Source organism: Schistocerca serialis, chromosome 11 (assembly GCF_023864345.2).
Source record: "Schistocerca serialis cubense isolate TAMUIC-IGC-003099 chromosome 11, iqSchSeri2.2, whole genome shotgun sequence".
In the NCBI taxonomy this organism is placed as follows: Eukaryota; Metazoa; Arthropoda; class Insecta; order Orthoptera; family Acrididae; genus Schistocerca; species Schistocerca serialis.
This window is the reverse complement of record NC_064648.1, coordinates 190,334,014-190,354,757: the sequence shown is the minus strand read 5'-3', so window position 1 is coordinate 190,354,757 and position 20,744 is coordinate 190,334,014. Positions and strand designations below refer to the sequence as shown.

The window sequence follows — 20,744 nt, the reverse complement described above, 5'->3', positions numbered from 1 at the left end:
CTCTTCCACAGCTGGAGTTGTTTCTGTGTTAGGTGAAAAATGCTGATGAACAAGAGCAACTTTGAATTTTAAGAAGAAATGCAAGTCTGAGTGAAACATGCCAGGGGAATAGGCTGAACTTTCATCCAACACTTCACAGTGCATATCTAAAAGTAAATTATGTCAAGGTTGTCTATTTACTGCCATTAGGGAAACTCCATGATACACTGTCACTGCAAAGAAACTTCTAAACAAACAAAGATTACTGCATAACAGGTGTAAAACAAATAGTAGGGCTATAGACAGATGCTGAATGAAATGCATTTGGCTGTCAAGAGATCAATTACTGATGCCTTCAATGACTACCATAGCAGAATATTGTGAAAATGACATTTCACAAAAACCAAAGAAATTCTGTTCCTATGTAAAGGCTGTTAATGCACAAAGTTAGCGTCCAGCCCTAGTGAATGAGACAGGAACTGAAATTGAGGGTAGCAGAGCAAAACCTGAAATGCTTAACTACATTTTCAAATTTACTTTGCAAAGGAAAACCCAGGAGAATTGCTCAACTTTAGTCCTTGTATCACTGAAAAGATGAATGAAAGAAGTATTAGTGTCAGTGGTGTTAAGAAATAGCTGAGATTGTTAAAACTGAACAAAGCTGCAGGCCCGATTGAATCCCTGTCAGAGTCTATACTGAATTTGTGGCTGAGTCAGCTCATCTCATAACTGTAATCTATCATAGATCCCTTAAACAAAAAACTGTGTCAAGTTCTCCGAAAAAGGTATAGGTCACACCTATCTACAAGAAAGGTAGTAGAAGTGATCCCCAATCTGTCATCTAATATCCTTGACATCAATTTGTTGTAGAATCTTAGAACATTTTCTGAGCTCAAACAAAATGATGTACATTGAATAGAATGACCTCCTCAATGCCAGACAGCATGGTTTTCAAACCAAACTTTCACATTTCTCCCATGACATATTGAAAGCTTTGGATCAAGGCAACCAGGTGGATGTTATGTATCTTGTTTTCTGAAAAGGATTTGACTTAGAACCACAGGTTTTCTTATTGTCAAAAGTATGATCATATGAGGTATCAAGTGATATTTGTGACTGGATTGAGGACTTTTTGGTAAGAAGGATGCAGCATGCTATCTTGGATGGAGAGTCATTGTCAGATGCAGAAGTCATTTTAGCTGTTGTGACGCAAATAGTGTTCTTGTTGTATGTTAATGACCTTGCAGGTAGTATTAATAGTAAAATCAGGATTTTCAAGGATGATGCAGTTATCTATAATGAAGTACTATCTGAAAGAAAGTGGGATAAATATTATATAAATATTCAGTTAGATCTTGTTAAGATTTCAGTGTGGTGCAGAGATTGGCAACTTTCTCTAAATGTTCAAAAATGTAAAATTTTGCACTCAACAAAATGAAAAAATGCAGTATCCTATGACTATAACATCAATGAGTCACAGTTTGGATTATCCAGCTCATACAAATAACTGGTTGTAATGCTTTGTAGGGATATGAAACGGGATGTTCACTCAGGCTCAGTTGTGGGTAGTTGCTGCTGTTAGACTGTGCTTCATTGGTAGAATACTGTGGAAGTGCATTCAGTCTACAAAGGAGATTGCTTACAAATCACTTGTGCAGCTCGTTCAAGAATATTGCTCAAGTGTGGGACCCATACCAGACAGGACTAACAGGAGATATTGAATGTACATTCTGACAGCTATTGAACTAAATGAAATAAAATCATCATCAAATTCTGAATGGCTTGCATTAGGATTTTCAAACTACACAGTTGGCTGCAGGGCATGATGGGAATTGGTACGTGAATTCACATATGCCTTTCACCATTTGCATGCGGAAATGTCACAGCACAGTGTGCCTGAGTGTATAGCACTTGTAAAGGCCTACCATACTGGCAATAGCACTCCAACTGTGGTTCAAGCTGAAGACAACTGGTCCAAGTGTGCTAACAATCAACAATTTGATTTGCAAGTTTGAGAGAATGGGTAGTGTCGTGAGGACAGTGTCAGCAATATTGGCCATCCAAAAAGGCTGAAAACTTCAAGAATATGCATGCTGTGTTTCAAACCGGCCACAGGAAATTGATGAGATGAGCTGTACAACAGGTGGGAACCAACCGGAGATACTGCGACAAATTGTTGTTGAAACATGCGTCTCTTCCCGTACAAAATTCAAACCCGTCAGCCGTTTAGCCCCAAGGGTATGGAACATTGGTTGTGTTTCATCAGCACTATTGTACACAGAACTGACAAACAGGACTTCGATCTGAATATTGTTCGGTTTAACGGAAAAGTGCATTTTCATTTAGATGAGTCTGTCAATAAGCAAAATTGGTGCATTTGGGGAGACTGAGAATCTGCATTTCATTATCGAGAAGTCTCTTCACCTTCAGTGGGTGTCTGTGTGGTGTGCAATGTCCAGTCGTGGAACAATTGTTGCCATATCTCTTGCTGGCACAGTAACTACCTAACAGTATGTGAATGTTTTGTAAGACGATTTTGTCCCCATTATCTAAAATGATCCTTATTTTGTCAGGAGGTGGTTCATGCATGACAGAACTTAACCCCACGAAAGCAGGAGTGTGTTTGATGCCCTGGAGGAGCACTTTGGGGACCCCATTCTGGCTCTGGAGTACCCAGAGAACACTGGCACAGGCCACATTCCCCTCATCCAGATTCTCTGGATCTGAAAACATGTGACTGCATTTTGTGGGGCTATATTAAAGACAAGGTGTACACAATAACCCCAAAACCATTGCCGAGCTGGAAAACACCATTTCGGAGGTCATCGACAGCATCAATGTTCAGACAATTCAACAAGTCGTGTACAATTTCACTATTCATCTGTGCCACATCATTGACAATGTTGGCAGATATATCAAACGTGTCATAACCTAAATCCAAATATCTGTAGTGACATTTACATGTTGAATAAAGTGTATGCATGCCATATTTTGTAACTAATTTAACTTTTTTTCATATAGTTCAATAGTTGTCACCCTGTATACAGAGCAGGGCAGCTCAAATAATCACAGGTTTGTTTAATCCATGAAAGATTGTCAGAGAGATACTGAAGAACCTGAACTGGAAGTCTCTCAAAGATATGTGCAAAGTATCCCCAGAATGTCTACTGACAGAGTTTCAAGAAGTACCTTTAAATGATTACTCTAGGGATATACTACAATCCCAAATGTATAACTCACACAGGGACTGTGAGGATAAGATTAGAATAATTACTGCATGCACAGAGGCATTCAATCATTCTTCCCGCACTCCATACATGAACGGAACAGGAAGAAAGCCTAATAACTGGTACAATGTTATGTATCCTCTGCCACGCACCTCACAGTGGATTGCAGAATATGGATGTAGATGTAGATATTAATTTCAATTATGTATGACTCAATATAGCGAAAATAGTATAAAATATGCAACATATCTTCTCATTGTAAAAGAGACTGAGATTACGTTGTTATCAGCCTTATTTCTGCAGCAAAGCTCTACAATTCCCACCCCACCCCCCCCCCCCCCCCCACCTCTGTCCCTGCAGATACTCCCCTACAACAATTCATTGCTGCCTCGGGATTAAGTCCTCTCAATCAAACTACTCTTTCTGTCAAGTTGTGCAATAAATTTCTTTTTTTTCCATAATTTGGTTCTGTACCTCCACATTAGTCTGCCCATCTAATCTTCAGAATTCTCCCATAGCACCATGTTTCTTCCCAGAAGTCCATATTGTTGACATTTGACTTATATACAGAGCTGCACCTAAGAAAGATACTTTCAGAAGAGACTCCTTAACACTTAAATTTGTGTTTGATGTTAATAAATTTCTCTTTTTTGTGAATAATTACCTTCCTATTTGCATTTTACATCCTCTCTACTTTGGTCATTGTCATTTATTTTGCTGTCCATATAGCAAAACTCATCTGTAGCTTTCAGTGTCTCATTTCCTAATAAAATAGTCCTGCCCCCTCCTTATTTAATTAGGCTACATTCCACTAGCCTTGCTTTACTTTTGTTGGTGTTCACCTTGTAACCTCTTCTGAAGGCATTATCCATTCCATTCAACTGATTCCCGTTGTCCTTTGCTGTCTCTGATACAATTATGATGTTATCAATAAACTTAGATTTTTTGTCTGCTCCCTAAATTATAATTCCCTGTCCAAAATTGTCTGGTTTCCTTTTCTATTGCTCAATGTACAAACTGAGTAACTTGGGATATAGGCTAAAACCTGGTCTCATTCCTTTTGTGTTCTTCAGTTCTTCTAACTGCAGTCTGGTTTGCTACAACCCTGACTCTTTCTTCTCATGCTTTTTAATTCCTATACCTGTACTCTTGTTTCTTTACAGACTGTAAGCTTGTGCACCCTGAATTTTATTCCTGCTATCTTAGCAACTTCAAAGAGGAGATTCTCCTCTGATTTGGCTTGTATGATTCTTTCCATTCTTCTATAAATAATTTGCTAGAAGTTTGCAGTCATGAATTATTAAACTTATGGTTCAGTATTATCACACCTGTCATTTGCCTTCACACCTGTCACTTGCCTTTTTTGAAATAGCAGTTATAAAATTTTTCTTGATGTTTGTGGGTATTTCACCTGTAACACATGTCTTGAACACCAGGCAGCATAGTTTTGTCATGGCTGACTCTTCCAAGGAGCTCAGTATTTCTGGGGGAATTTCATCTATTTCCAAGTACCTTGTTTTCACTTACATCTTTCAATGCTCTGTCAGACTCTTCTCACAATGTCATATCTCCCATATCATGTTCATCTACTGCCTCTGCATATTTCTTCCACATTTCAGCCTCCCTTTCTTTGCTAAATATGAGTTTGCCCTCTGAGCTTTTCCAAAGGTTTCTTTAATTTCCCTTTACACAGCATGTATGTTTCCCACAACCACGTAAACTGAATGTTTGAAATCCAGTGTGTGTGACTGTTTGTTTTCCCTGTTATTGTGTTGCAGGTGCTGATCTGCAGGTTCCCAGCCTGAGACATTCCAGCCTTCTCTACAGAGGCTGCAACAACTTAGTCTATTTATTTTCTAGTTTTGTAAAAAAGGAAAAAATTATAAACACTCAGTATTCCTCAGTTTGTAATAGCTGTGCTTTTTATTCTCAGTTCACTTCTGTTCAGCTGATTTGCTGCAAATAATGAAGCACTGCAAAATCAGTTTTATAGGTGCATGAAGTCTCGACAGAAGCAGCGAAAGAGAGTGGGAGAGATTATATGAGGCAGAAAAATGTTGCTGAAGTTAACTGGTGATGCAATACTGCGCAGTGTAGAAACTTTCACAAATGTAACATTTCAGTGGACTTATTAAATATGGGCAATTGCTTACCTGGTAAACTGTGAGCAAAAGTATGACAATAATTATTACAATATTGGAAAAAGTTCTGACCAGGAAATCAATAATCGTGTGATGAAGAACAATACTACAGGAGGGTGGAGGCATTGGATGGTGTAAAGATGGCTGAATAATGTTGTTGAATGGCATAGAAAAGATGCCTCCAAAATAAAACTAGTTGCCTATAAAAGGTCACAGATACAAACCAATCACAAAATTTGCACATGTACGTTTTCCATCATATTTGCTGCACTGTAATTATTTTTCTAGAGCACATTGCACTTTAGAAGAATCTGTCTTGTCTTGTGTGTATGGGTTCCTAGCCAAAGTAAATTTTTTGAAGGTTAAAACTATTTTGCCATTTCAGCTTTAAATTTTTTTAAAATATGAATGTTTCTTTATTTCATCATTCACTCACCCACTGTCAGCTGATTTTTGGCACCTGTAGTAAATTGAGTAATTCGAAATCAAGCTGCATCTGTACTTCACTCTTTTGAATAATGCATCAGTTTAAATAGAACTCAATACAACACACTGCATTGCTATCTGCACCACTTCCGTCATGGCTGAACTTATACAAACACATATTGCATAAATGGCAAAGAAATCAACAAATATGGTATTTCTAATGTGGGTTCAACTTGTACAGTGTAAAAAGAATTTAGTGGTAAACATGTTTTTCATCCATTCATTCACCCATTTTGTTCTGGCTCCACATTAGGGGTATGGAGTGAGTTAAAGTATTCATTAAAATGTGTGCGTAGAGACATGAAATTTGTCGAACATTTGCTGTTGTGTTATCCCTGCTTTTTTCAAGTCATCTTTACTGTCATGACAAGTTCCATTGTCTGTATTCTAGCTTTACTGCTGGTTTTGTAGAGCTCCACAACTTACCTGGTTAATCTAGTTGACTCTATTCTTTTAATATCCCATAGAAGTTTAGTGCATATTTTTACATGTGAAGAAATATTGATCTAATTTAGAATCTCCTTGTTTGCTCCTTCATCCATCCTTTTTTTAACAAAATAATTTGTGATTACTTTCTTCTCTTCTATATTTCCTCAGTGCCTCTTTGCCAATTTTAAATACTTTGTCAGTGGGCTACATCCATACTGTTTTCAAAACTAGTTCCTAGAACAATTTATCCAAATATTTGACTCGAGAAACACTTAATTGTTTTGTATTTAGTTTCTAGAATTTTGTTTGGCAGAATGTAGTTGGACATTAGCAATATTATTATTTTTTAAAGGAAATTACTGATCTTCTTATCATACTACTAGCTGCTGTTTTTATCTAATAGTTTTGTGTAAATTTACACAGAACAGTGTCAGCTGCCTACAGAACATTAAAGTTAAAGCACAGTTTAACATATACGGTCATGATATTCATTGCTGTGGGAACTGTTACTGTCTGCAAGCTGGAACAACACTAGTGCACATTGCAGTGAGAAATCCTGGAGGATTATTGCTTTTGGCATTTTATTGTAATGTCTGTGTGGTTTCACCTTCAGCTGCATCTGTGGAGGCATATGTAGTACATTAAATAATGCAGATATTGCGTTCCAAACAGCTTTCCTACATTACATAGTCTCTGATTTGATTGGAACTGTAATGAAAAAAGTTAACATCGTTGAGTAGATACTCATCATTCTTCTCCTGTTTACTAGTACTTTTTGTTCTTAAGACCTTAACCCAAAACATCTCTCAAGTATGTAACAAGAAACATGTCTCCTAAAGCTTGTAATATTGTTATCACATATCCCCACATTAGCTGACAAAAATTAAGTGAATAGTCAACTGTTTCATATTACGAGTAGATGCAATACTATTGAGAACTTACAGTATTCAAAATGAATACAAAGCATATGTGCAGTCATTTAGTAAGAATCTTGAAATGATTTAATATTGTGACATCAGTCACGATGTACATGAGTATAAATGAAAGATTGCAGAAATTGCAAATAAAAGCAATTCAGAGAACTTTTTCACACTCAATGCACATCTTCCTATTGCATTCCATGAATGTTGGCTGAGCATGATTGATGCACTTATGAGACCACCAGTTCTTTTTTTTATGCTGGTTACTTTATACACATCGTCTTCTTTTCCCTTCTATCATTTGGTATGCCTCTAAGGTGTCATCAAATAAATTCTCCTGTGTTTGAGATTTAATAGGCATTTGCACCAAAATTCGATTTTTGCTTTTAGTAGAACCATTCCTCTTTCCAAAATATTATGCTGAGCTGTTTTTCTTGCTGTAACAGACTGAATGTTTCTACTTGAAATTATCTTTGCCATAAAATTACTGTGTTTGCTGTGAGTAATTAGCTGTGGTACAATTCACAACGGGCTCTCCTTCCAGTAAAGCATTGATTGTCTTTACCAGTATCACTCCTGTTTCATGGTGACCATCAGCTACTAAAGTCAGAATCGGCATTAGAATCATCAAAAATGTTATTGTTTTTCCTATTTTCCACTTCATCTTCTTTGGTTCAACTGCAGACCCCTTAGTCTTCTTAGAACGTTGCTGCATGCTGAAGCTAAAAATAGCATAAATTCACACATACAATAAAATGCTATAAAATAAGAATATCCAAAATATCAACTGAAAGCAAAATATGTAGTGACTAGAAACATGCTTTTTTGGCGGTGTTCGTTGCGACAAGCAATTCGCTGTAGAACGGCTTACGAAGTCACCGCCACACTTTTAATAACAGGCCGACCGGTCCGCTGGAACAGTGAACAGGAAGATGAAAACCCAAACACTCTGATTAAATAAAAGTCGGTACTTATCTTTATTGACGAAGATACAGCAACACAATAGTGAACTCCGTGTCTACAGAAATCTGTCTAGTTCGAGTCGGAGCGGCTAGGTCAGCGTCGGCTGACGACAAACAACAACTCTGCTGCGATGAACACACAACTGACTAGCAGGTACACAATTCGGTGGCGAGAATACAACTGAGCGGCGAATACAGAACTGTCCTAGCGCTCGCGACTCCAGCGCTTAAGAAGCCAGAAGCCAGCGGTGGCGCGCGCAGACTTGCGGCGATTTCCTGTCTCGCTGGCGCTGCTTATGCGGACGGCGTCCGGACTTTGATGCTGCCAACCTTTTGGCAGCGGGCTCGGTTGGCATTACTGGCTAGGATATAACACATGCAGTGTGTTGGACCTACCTAATTATTACACATAATGTGAAACGTGGTCACACAGGCACTCAATTTTGCACTAACTTCGAAATGATATGTCTTATTGCTAGGCTGACAAAGTCAAGCTCATTGATGAATGTGGCTTTACATGCCACATGTTTTAGAACGAATGTTTAAAATGAATGATGGATCTGAGAGACTATTGTTTTGGGTCAAGGGTTAAAGAAAAAAAAAACATGCTTCAGCAAATATCTGTAGGTTATAAGGGAACTATAAACAAACTATTCTGTAACGGACTGTTTTATACCTCCCAAGGCCCTTAGGAAACTAAAGAAAGACAAATGTGGTCTCACCCACTCTTCCTTCTTTTTCTTTCTTAGTGCTTATTTTTACGGCAGTACATGAAGTTCCCTATTGTAAAAACTGTTAGAAATCAACATAAATGATACTGTTTGCACTAGTCTGATACCATATTTGTAAACGTAGCTTTCTGTTGGCTTGGAACACTGCTGTTGCAATATATAACAAAAATGAGTCAGAATGTCATGACTGTATGTGTCAGACCATAGTTAAACCCGACTAATTATCAGTGTTAGGGCATTTAAAACTCCATTGTTCTGATAACCTGTAAGTGTGATGGTACCACTGCACCTTAGTTTTGAATATTTGGAGATTTACAGTTCTTTACCTGATGTCTGTTGGCAACCTTCCAAAAACATTTTCACCAGAACATAAAACTCAGTCCCAAACCCCAGTCACAAATCATAGTCTACATGAAAAGCATTTTTACTTCTAGTATTTTGGCTGTTTGTCCTAAATTCATTATTATTTACCTTAGATAAGACAAAAGAGTGAACATATGTTTATCTGTTGATGTTGGTTTTTCCACTTTACTCAATATTCTCACTATAGACTAAGTACTTTTTTGGCCTCTGCTAGTCTGCGATAGAGCTTCAATTGGTAGTGAGTGTGCTTTGTGGATGTTTCCTAGAGTGGCTGCTTCTGCCTGGTGATCCGTGATTCATATCAGCCCGCATTGCTGCAGGCTCTCCACTATGATGGGATTTACCGTACACAGTATGTGAATTAATGAATGAGTGAAGATTATGCCACAGGCCAACACTGAGTGAAAATGTGCGAGGCACACTGTTACCAACCACTCAAATTCCACAGACTGTGTTCATTTTTTACCGCAAAACACAGTAAGTTTTGGACGCAAATTGTGTTCAAAGAATTCTGGCTGTGATGAAAAACAGTGACAACATTGCATTGCAGACTGAAGTACAGAGCTGCAAAAATTAGCCACAATGTTTACTACTTTACCTGTATGTGCATCCACTGCCTAGAACCTCTTCTGAATCCAATGTGGTTTTCTTTTTGTATTCCACTAGTTATATAATCCATCCAAAACTGTCATCACTTCATATTTTGGAAAATGTGGCAAAGGGACCAACAGCATCCAAATAAATGTCAGGCTGATTTATTTTTTAATGTTAAGTATTACATCATCCTCCACAATTTGGCACCACTGCCAGCACATTCCGCATGTCGTTATCCCTTGGCCGGACCTCTGTCAATATATAGCCCCTCTGTCTTTCATTAAAGTTGCATCCTGTCTCTAAGTCTCTGGGAATCTGTCCACTAGTTAACACTGTCTTCAGTTCCCACTGAGTGGCTATAGGATTTGCAGGGGGTACACTGATTGCACCAACACTGAAATAGGTGTGGGTTACAAAACTATCCCCAGTCAAAAATAAAGTTTTTCAAGACAGTGGTAAAACCTGCTCAGCACACAGTTAATGCTTTCATGGGCAGTTGTCATAGTTGCTAACGAATCTTCCAACTTGTGTGGTTAACGTCCAGAGCTGTGTTTTGACATCTTCAGAGATGCTCCTGGTGCCACTTTGTTTTGCCGAATGAAGAGTTAGGACTTGGAAAGAAATATAAATACAAATATTTCATATACAGTGATGAAATGTTGTCCACAGCTATATAGAGAAGCCATCGAAGTACATAAATACGTGGATGATTTTAACAGAAAAGAAGCCATGAGACTTAGTGGTATGTAGATTGATAAAAATATTTAATAATGAACATATGGCACTGGAATTGTTACAGATCATAGCCCTCTAGACAACACAACTATTCAACATAGTTGCCATGCATTTATACACATTTGCACCATCATTGAACCCAGGCATCAAAACCAATTTGGGGGAAAAAAAAAAAATCACACTTTTGCTTCTTAACCTATTTTTGTCACCATGTCTGTCACTGTGAATCACTTCAATAACACATCTTCAATTGACATCTGTGACATATGTTGGCACAGCAGTATCTGTTTCTCTGTAACCCAACTCTTTCACGCAGTAGCACACACAGCTGATGTCGACTGCAGCATCACCACACGCTTGGTTCATGGATGACATAAAATCAGCTTTAAAACGGTGGGTCAAGAAGCAAAATACTGAATTATTCCAAACTGGCTTTGATGCATGTTTTAAACAATGGCATAGATGCACTGTCACAATTTTAAATACCAGTGTTATGCAGGGACACTTTGGCCAATGATCTGTACTAATTATGCTGTTCTTTGTCCACTATCAAGTTCTTGATGAACAGTAGCTCCAAAGAATCAATAGTTAAGTTTCATCTTTGCTGGATGTCTGTCAATCACATTGAAACACGTACCATGCCCACTTTTCACAGTATTCATGCCACATGACTGACCTGAGTCTCAGCAAGACATGGCAGAATCAGACGCAGCTGTGGAGATATCTGACTCTGCTCTATATGACATGTCAGGGCCAAAAACATTTGTGGACCATGAAAGTACAACCCCAAAGATTTGCCAGCAATTAAAATCTTCTCAATCTGACTGTCTGCTGTCTCGTCTCCATTACATTTTGTATGTTACTTCCTAATCCTTCTAGCAATGTGCCTTTGGCATCTCAAGTAATGTAATTTGTGTCCTAACAAAAATAAATATTCTAATAAAATACAGTCCTCAGTGATGAATGTCTTGTCAGAAAATCACGCTTGGAACATATCAAGTTCCTAGAAAAACAAAAATTACATTAGAAATGCAGAAAACTCTGCCATTTATGTCGCCTCCCAACTAGTGTTGTCAGACTCACTCACTACCAACTTTGGTCGATTTTCTGCTTGTCCCAGAGCTTAAAGATTGAACATAAACAGTCTTGACTGCAAAAAACTTTATTTTTGTAGTTACCGGTTTCTGTCAGTTACTGACCACCTTCAGACCACATATAATGCTGACAGGTGTTGGCAGAGAACAGAGCAGGCATTACGAACTGCATTAATGTCAACTGCAGAGTTTTGTGGAGTCCATACCACCTACCATCAGATAGTAACGGAAGGAAACTAGCAACCATAAAAATAACGGTTCTTGTGGTCGAGACTGTTTATGTACATTTTAAAGTACTAAGGAAAACTACTGTTCAAGAAAAATGTTCTCAAAAATTACTGTCCCAAAGCTATCACTGTTTTGAAGTTTTAGGTTGAGAAAGGACAGATGAATTTGAGGTGGGCTTCTGACTTACTAATTTCGATCTCTTTCTGGTAAACTGTTGAAGAGATTTCATTTTGTTCCAGAGTGCAATAGATCTCGAAGATATGCCTACCAGTTCTGGCACATACTGTAGCTGCATACATTCTCAATATTTTGTGGTTGTCACGTTTTTTCACTGGACATGTGAAAGGCTGAGCAACAGCTTCCTCCCACACGTAGGAATACTCTATATTACAGATACTGAAGGGTACCGTATATTGTATAGAGGAAGTAATGACTCTATCCTAGTCATTTGGTACTATGACAACTAGATTCTTCACAAGGGAAATTAATGAGAAATCCTGATTTGGGGGAAAAAGGCCTCTGTTGGGTTGAAGGTAAGCTATGATGGTCAGGTAGTGAAACAATGAGTGACTTTGAGCTCATGCTAGCTTTCTCACAAAAATAACCTGTGTCAGATGACAGAAACTCTTTCTGCCATAAACTTTTTGCAGACCGGATTTTTTTAACCATTTAACTGTGGATTAGAGATGTAACTGTGTGATGAAAATTTTGCGTTTCGGCTGTGGCTACTGTCATACATGTTTTCTCAGATGTACTTAAGGTGGGTCATCTTCAAGGATCTTAGGGACACATTTAAACATGAAAACCCTTCTTTTAATGGCAGAAAATGAGATGAGTCCCTACTTGAGTGTACTGTGCATGAGTCTGTTTCGAATTAATTAATTCTCAAGGAAAAAATTAAAAAATGGAATATTAAGTTTCATAAATACTGTCACAAATACTGGCAACTTACCCGCTTTTAGCAGTTATTTAAGATTGTCATTACCCTCTGCTATTGCCCCTGACCATCAGTCCTCACTTTCATTCTTCATCACCATCCATTTGACACCCACTACTAAATAAAAGCTGCCTCTTCACTTTGCCACACCTTACAAATTTTCACCCACATCCATTCCTACTGCTGCTGCTTGTCATTTTCTGTCCTCTACTTATTTGTGTAGCTATTGGCTTCCATGTGTCTCCCACTAATTTCCAGTTTGCTTGCTGAGGATCCTCCCAACATTTGAACAGAATTCTCATTAAAACTGCAGGTTTCACTCCAGCTCCATCTACCAACCTATTATACTACACTCAGTCTAAAACAGAGCATTGGCTCAACAGAAATGCAGTTACCTCAGCTGGATCTTTGCCTGGAACTGTTAGCTGTTATGTAGTGCTGTTACCAAACCGGGCGGTCTTGTGTTGCCATACTTGTGTTAATGTGAGTTCCGTTGAAATGTGAGGACACAAATGGCTACAACTCATGAGAAAGATCCACTACTTTGTACTCGAAGTCCTAATTATTACTGTAGACCAATTTGTTGGAAGCTCACTGATTACACTTATGTGGCCAGGAGCTCAGAGGTATTGTGTAATGCTGAACTCTTTGTTGAAAATGTTTGTTGCAATAGTAAAACAATCACAAGCATATCATTTCATAAAGAGGACTTGTGCAGATTAAGGTAAGTTGTGTGAGGCCAAGAACTTGCCAATACAAGTGTAATCTTTTGGATAAGTGTCAAAATAAGAAAAAAAATTTTGGGTAACATAAATTGTGGCGAATTATTATATGAAAGCTGTACTTTGCTCCATTGGCATATTTGGGGAAAATTTTCTATTGTATCCAATTAATCTTCTCGTATTCCTCTGACGCTGGGAGATCCATGTCATAAGAACTGAGGGCAGCCTTCTTCTGTAACCTCTGAACCAAATATTGGTTCTCTTGGATTATCTCATGTCCTGTGCATCATATGTTTCATTTCTGTATTTGGTTGATAGTGTAGATGTTCCTTGATCAATGTACAACATTCTTGGTACTGATCTTACATCCTAACAGGCTTCAGGACATTCTAATATGGTTCATAACATACCTCCATCAATTATAGGACCAATGCAGGAGTAGTGGCATGTCGTAATGGCGTTTGAAGGGTGTATCCTGTTGGTGGAATACACTGGCTGCCCTTAACAGGCAGTGGTACCTTTGCCATCTAAAGACGGCTCCATATATCTAACATGTCTGTCCTTTGCTCTCCTACTTCTCCACTAGCTGTTCATCTTTCATATCTGTAAAAAGACACATCACACTCAAAACTTATAGTAAATCATTCCCAAAGGTAAATACTTGTGGTGAAGCCCCTTCTTTTTTTTGAAAGATTTCCTTTATCAGATTATTCCACATGATATTTCTAGCAGGCTGCTACTTATTGTGATAGCATGGCAACCAAAATCACAGATAAATAAATAAAAAATGAAAAATAAATAATAAATAATAAAAAAAACTCATTGAGTTTTCCATTGAGGTTTTTGAATATCCATTGGTTGGGGAAAGAACACTGATGAGCTGTATAGAGATGTATCAAACAGAAAAGAGTAAGAGCCACTTTAGGAAAAACTTGATTTAAATCATTCCTAATGTAGTTTGGTGATTATTGGCTATGTCTTGTTAAGTTACCCGCACATAAAAATGTAATGTGATAGTGTATGACTGTCTTATTGTAGTGGCACATGGCAACTGGTAATGGAAAATACTTTGACATGCTGGTGCATCCTTAGGTTCCTAATACCCTGTGTGTGTGTGTGTGTGTGTGTGTGTGTGTGTGTGTGTGTGTGTGTGTGTGTGTGTGTGTGTTTGTGGTTCTGCAGGAGTGTATGTGCAGTGTTTGTTGTACTTATAATTAAAAGAAATGTGCTAGCAATATTGTTGTTTTGAGGAAGATAAAAGTGTTTCCACTTCCGAAATAACTGGGAAGATAAGTTGCCTGGTCGGAATTTTGTAATCAGTTTTTACTGGAGTGTGTGTGTGTGGATGAATTCTTCTGCACATGGGTTTCCATTATTGTTATTGCAATGCGTGTTTGGCAATTGCCAACACACACAGACAGACAATATCATATGTAGAAAATGCACATCTCCATTGAGCTTTTGGTAAGTGCCTTTTGTCTGTCATTGTTAATTTTGTAGTTCATTGCAGTAGATTACTTGTTAAATGTCTAATTTGCACAAAAAGCTTATACTCTTTCCAAATGTCTTCCAGCAACAAGAAGTGATGAAGAGAATGTGTGTTCAGTGAAAAAAGTTTATATTAGTGTATAAGTGAGAGCATTTAGCAGCATTATAGTGACAACTGTGGTATACAGAATGTGTTAGTGACAGAATAATAAACTTTTTGAGATAATAACTTATAACCTGTGCTGTAAATCTGCAGACCACTTCAACAATAGACTCCTACTCCATTCTTCCTTCCTCATGTTTTTGTTATTGTTATTGGTTAATATAACTGTTAATTTGTTACACAAAAGGTGTCCACTAAACTGCATTTAATGGTCATCACATGGGCTGTATTTTCACATCACTGAAATGTGCAAAGAAGATGGAAGCAGCAGTTGCAATCGGAAAACAGTGAAAAGATGGCAGGAAGTAGTCCCCATATACTGAAGGTTCAGTATGGTACATCAGGAGCAAAGCTTCCTAGAGCTACTATTCAATGCTGAATACAGTGCTTAATAAGGAACAAGGAAATTATAGGAACATAATACATTGGGATGAACTGTTAGTAAACCTTTTAATATGCTCTGCGATTATGCACACTAAAAGAAATACAGTGAATCAGCAGGAATGCTGCCATTTTTAACAATGCTGCTACTGACTCAGTTGTATCAGATATTCACTGTTCATCTTGTATTGGTAGCTTAATGTTTACTTGAGAGGATTTCTGTGTTTTGCAGAAAATGCTTCCCTACAACAGTAACAAAGTTGTTGTTGTAATGTTATATCACCAGTTGTGCATCTTTATAGCCAATACTGTTACTTGTCAGTATCTGACAGTAACGTTTAAACCTTGAATGTAGGTAGTCAGGTCAGTTGTGGAGGAAGTGCATTTATTTAATTTTTTGTTTAACTGGTGGCAATTTGCAGTGTCATGTTTTGTGTTAAGTGGAAGCTAATCCACTGAAATAACTGGGAACACTTTCAATTATTTATTGCACAAAAACCAAACACTGTACAGATATCATAGATATGTCATTTTGAAGAGAAACCCTGAAAGTTTTTTTTTTCTTCACTTATACCGCCACAGTGTAGTTTGGTAATTTGCTTATAGTCAGCGCCAGTCACAAACATGGCAAGTTCAGGTGCGGAGCAAGCTTTCTGTGTGTTGGAGTTCGAAATGACCTCCCAGATCCCCAGATGTCACTCTGTGTGACTTCTTTCTGTGGGGACATATTAAAGATGTGGTGCATGTACCGCCTCTACCACATGATGTAGGAGAGCTCCGGGAGAGAATACAGGAAGCGACTGCCACAGTCAACAATGCAATGCTCAGATGGGTATCGCAGGAATTTGATTACCGTATTGACATCTGCCAGCTCACTCATGGTTCACACATCGAATGTTTGGGGAAAAAAAACACTTTCAGATTTGCTCTACAAAATGCCATATGTATGACATTTCTACAATATTTAGTTCTTGTGCAATAAATAATTCAAAGTGTTCCCAAACTTTATGTACATCCTGTATTTTATTCCTTTAAAGAATTTTCCCAGTCAGCATACTATTAGTCTGTAGAAATGTCATTGCTCAAACAGCATAATTTCTCTGGATGTAACATACCCTTTTCCTTTACTATAAATACTTTGCGTTTTAAACACAGTACAAACAGATTTATACAAACTAATGGAATTGGAAGACGTATCAATTACAACAGGAAGTACCTTGTGCCATGCACTTCACAGTGACTGCAGAATACTATGTAGCTGTGGAACTATCATGTTTTTTTCATAATCAGTCACTGTAACATATATAAATTATGTTAAAATACTCCCTCTGTCAAAAAAGTTTCACGACAGGTTTTTCTTTTTTTTTATTTCAAAGTTTGCAAAACTGTAAAACGTTGTTTTTATGTGACATGGTACGAGTGTGTCCTTGAAATGAAGTTGGCCACATTGCCATGTAAAATCACTAAGTGACAGGACTGTGCTTAGCAACATGCTGTTTAGGTTTTAGTTATGGTCACACAATGAATGCCGATTGTGAGCAATGAATTAACATTATGTTCTGCTTTACGCTCTGGAAAACCACTTGTGAAAATTGGACAATCCCTCATTTCTGTCAAAGGTTATTACTGAGGAAGAAAGTTGGGGCTACCAGTATAGCCCTCACACCAAGTGTCAAAGTGCTGAATGGCGGAGACCTGGATTACCAGCCTAAAAAATACAAGTCAAATGACAACCTTTGAGAATATAGGAAATGTTGACCGCATCCTTTGGTAGGGATTATTCACCATAAGTATACTCCTACAGTTCAAACAGTGAACCAAACTCTTTACACTGAAGCCTCGAAACATTTACAACAAGTCATTTGATATCACCACCCTGATTTGTGACATTCTCAGTACTGGTTTTCACTGCATGACAATGCAATACCCCAAAGCTGGGCAGACATTCTGTTATTGCCATCCCACATCAACCGTATTCACCTGACCTTTCACCTCACAGTTTTTTGTTTTTTCCTTGTTTGAGTGAAAGGGTGACTGAAAGGAAAGCTCAATCAGGATGTTGCATACATCCAACGGGCTGTGAGAAATGACCTTACAGCAATTGCAGTTGAAAATTTTCCTGCTTGCTTCCAAGACCTCCAGAAACGTTGGCCACTATGTATAGAGAGCCAAGGGGACTAATTTCGATAGGAGCTAAGATAATTACTTGGTAAGTGTAATTTTCTAATTTTTAAAATACCTGTCCTGGAACTTTTCTGACAAAGGGAGTAAATTCACACCAGAAACCAATGAACTCTGAAGCAACATACTGAAGAGATTTGCAAATTATGTGGCAACAAATTCAAATTATGGCAGTTTTTTAAAAAATACTTTTATAAGCTCACCAGACCCAGAACAACGTGACGTGATAAATCTCAAATTGTTGAACCACTCTTTGTATGGTAAACTTTATCATTGCAGGCAGAATAACTTTTACTGGATGCTGCATTACACTTCCAAGTGACACAGATATGTGGCACTATTTTTTTCAGCACAGTCGCCAAGTCTCTGTAAACAATGGTCAGAACGTTGAACAGTTGTTCAGTTCCTCAACAATAGAAATCTGCTCCTAGGCCATGGAACCATGCTGTATGAATGTTGACATTTTTGGAAAAGCTCTCCCCCCCCTTGCCGAAAATTGCACAGTGGAGGACCTGGAGTTAAGTTACCAACCAGCACTGCCCAGGTCTGTTCGACCTTGGTCAAATTGTTGCCACAATTTCACTGCGGATGGACATGACATTGCATTTGGTCCATACACCAAAAGGCATTCACAGAAATTCAGTACACTGCACCTTATATATGAACTTACAGTAAATTTCCAGTCGGTACTGTAACACACCTGTATGTGCTGGAAACCTGCAATGTGTTCCCTTTCTGACAATGCGTCAATCTCCTTGGACAGTGATCTTTGCATGGGATGATATGTGTAACTTGTCTTCTAAGGTCCCTTCATGCTTACCACACCAGAATCCTGACCACATGTTGACATTTGCACGGCACTGCCCATGAAGTTTTTATACAGTAGTGTTTTCCATTGCAGATTTAGTCAGAGCCACTGTTAGACTCTGGACTTCAACTACTTTCTTACCTTAAATTTTCTGTACCATCAGATGTACAGCATTGATGAATCAACATACTGATTATTTCAAGTAATCCATTTCAATTTGCACTTTTTCTCATTCATATAGAAGACAAGGCTCACAATGCAGAAGAAAAATAATGTTCATTTTTGTAAATTTTTAGCCAGCAAAGTTGTATGTAATTCAGAATTCTGTTGATTCTTTAGGCCATAAAAAACTAAATTCCAATCAAGCCATATTTCTTTGCATTATGTTCTTTTCTAAATAATACGAGGGTTATTCCAAAAGTAAGGTCCGATCGGTCGCGAAATGGAAACGACTATGAAAATCCAATAAAGCTTTGCACAGATGTGTTGGGTAGTGTCTCTAGTATAACCCCAGTTAGCATCACATCGCTCTTCTCATTTCTGAGCTCGCAGTGAGTGCGTAAAGATGTCTAGAAAATAGTGTCTGCCGCCAAGTACGAGGGCCTGGTGAGAAATTTCGCCTGAAGCTATGCAGCCAACATTACATAACTGTCGTGCTGTTTCGTCTTCACGACAATTCTCAGCCGCATTCTGCAGGGGCAATGAAGATGCTCCTGCATCGTTTTCAAATGGAAATGTTAGATTACCCATAATACAGTCCGCAATTGTCTCCCCCTGAGTTTCATCTCTGGTCACATGAACCGCTGTCTTTGAAGACAACATTTTGACACAGACAACGAGGTGTAGGTCAGCGTGGAGAATTGGCGGAAAGCACTGGCGGCTGCCTTCTATGATGAGGCTATTGAAAAGTTGGTACAACGCTATGACAAAAGTCTAAGTCAGAACGGCGACTACGTAGAGAAGTAGCTGAAAGGTGTAGCTAATTGTTACAAGTAAAACATTTCTGATGTTCACTGTGGTTTCAATTTGGCAATCAATCGGACCTTACTTTTGGAATAACCCTCGTAATTCCTTACCTACATCTATAAGTAGTTAGACATCACCCAGAAAAGCCAGTCCACAGTTGAATGGACTGGCAAGTGAATGGGCAACTACTATGTTGGAGGTGCCAGCATTTCAAGTTACTGTCAACAGGTTCGTTTCATTTCTCTAGGCAGCAAATAATGTCTTTTTTTTCCCCTCACTGTCTTTGTGGGTGTTCTACCTTGTGTACTGAATAATATAAATAGTAATCCATAAAAATCACTGACTTATTTTGTAACGTTTTTAAGTACAGTATCCTAAAACCATTTTACAAAAGTCCTGTGCCTCACCTCTTCTTCGTAGGTCTTCTGCGAACTTAATAACAGCAGACAACTAGGAATGAAACTTTCTGAAGTTCCAGTGTGCTCTACAATTATTTTACCTCTCTATGTCAGTTTGAGCTGCCACACTACTGCTGATGGTATCATATTTACAACCTTTTCCAAAGCTGCGTCCCGCTTTTACCCAGGTTTCATCAAGCCAAATGATTTTGCAAAAAATTGTCCCTACTGATTCACTCAGAAAACGGCAGTGCCAGGCTGTAGTATCTTGGTGCTGCATTAATAACATCCAGCCACAAACAGGCATGTAATGGAATCCTAACTTTCTTACAAATTGAGGCAAGAACGATTAACTACCCTGAAACAGGTCTGCTGCCACAAGAGAAGCAGATAGTTTTATATGCATTGGCTGTTCCTTTCTCGAATAATACACAAACTGTATATTTTATGATGAGAAAGAATACAATTTGCGACTGTCCTCTTGAGGTGCTTCTGCTTCCCAAGCATCACCAATTTAGATGATGGCTAATCTTCTTTTGCTAATGTCTCACTGTTAATTCTTATTATTTGTCATTCACTAATTTTTAGAGCATCAATAGTGCCCATCATTTTGTCCAAAGACACGAGAGACGCACCTGTGTGCAGCATAGTGATGCATTTGAGCTTTGGTGCTGACAGATTACTGTACATAAAATGGATGGAAAGAAGAACAGATGTTTGTTGTTGAGCAACTGAATATCTCCAGACGCCTTTCTTCTTGTATCAATCAAAAAATTCTCCACCCTTTGGCCATACTGTGAGAAGATGTCGA

The 20,744-nt window shown here is 38.2% G+C and overlaps 1 protein-coding gene across 1 annotated transcript in view; it reads left to right on the top strand.

Annotated features, from left to right (window-relative positions):
* The window catches only part of LOC126426931 (uncharacterized), a 68,851-nt gene that overhangs the window by 8,634 nt on the left and 39,473 nt on the right, over positions 1-20,744 (top strand). The gene's annotated exons all lie outside the window — the stretch shown is intronic.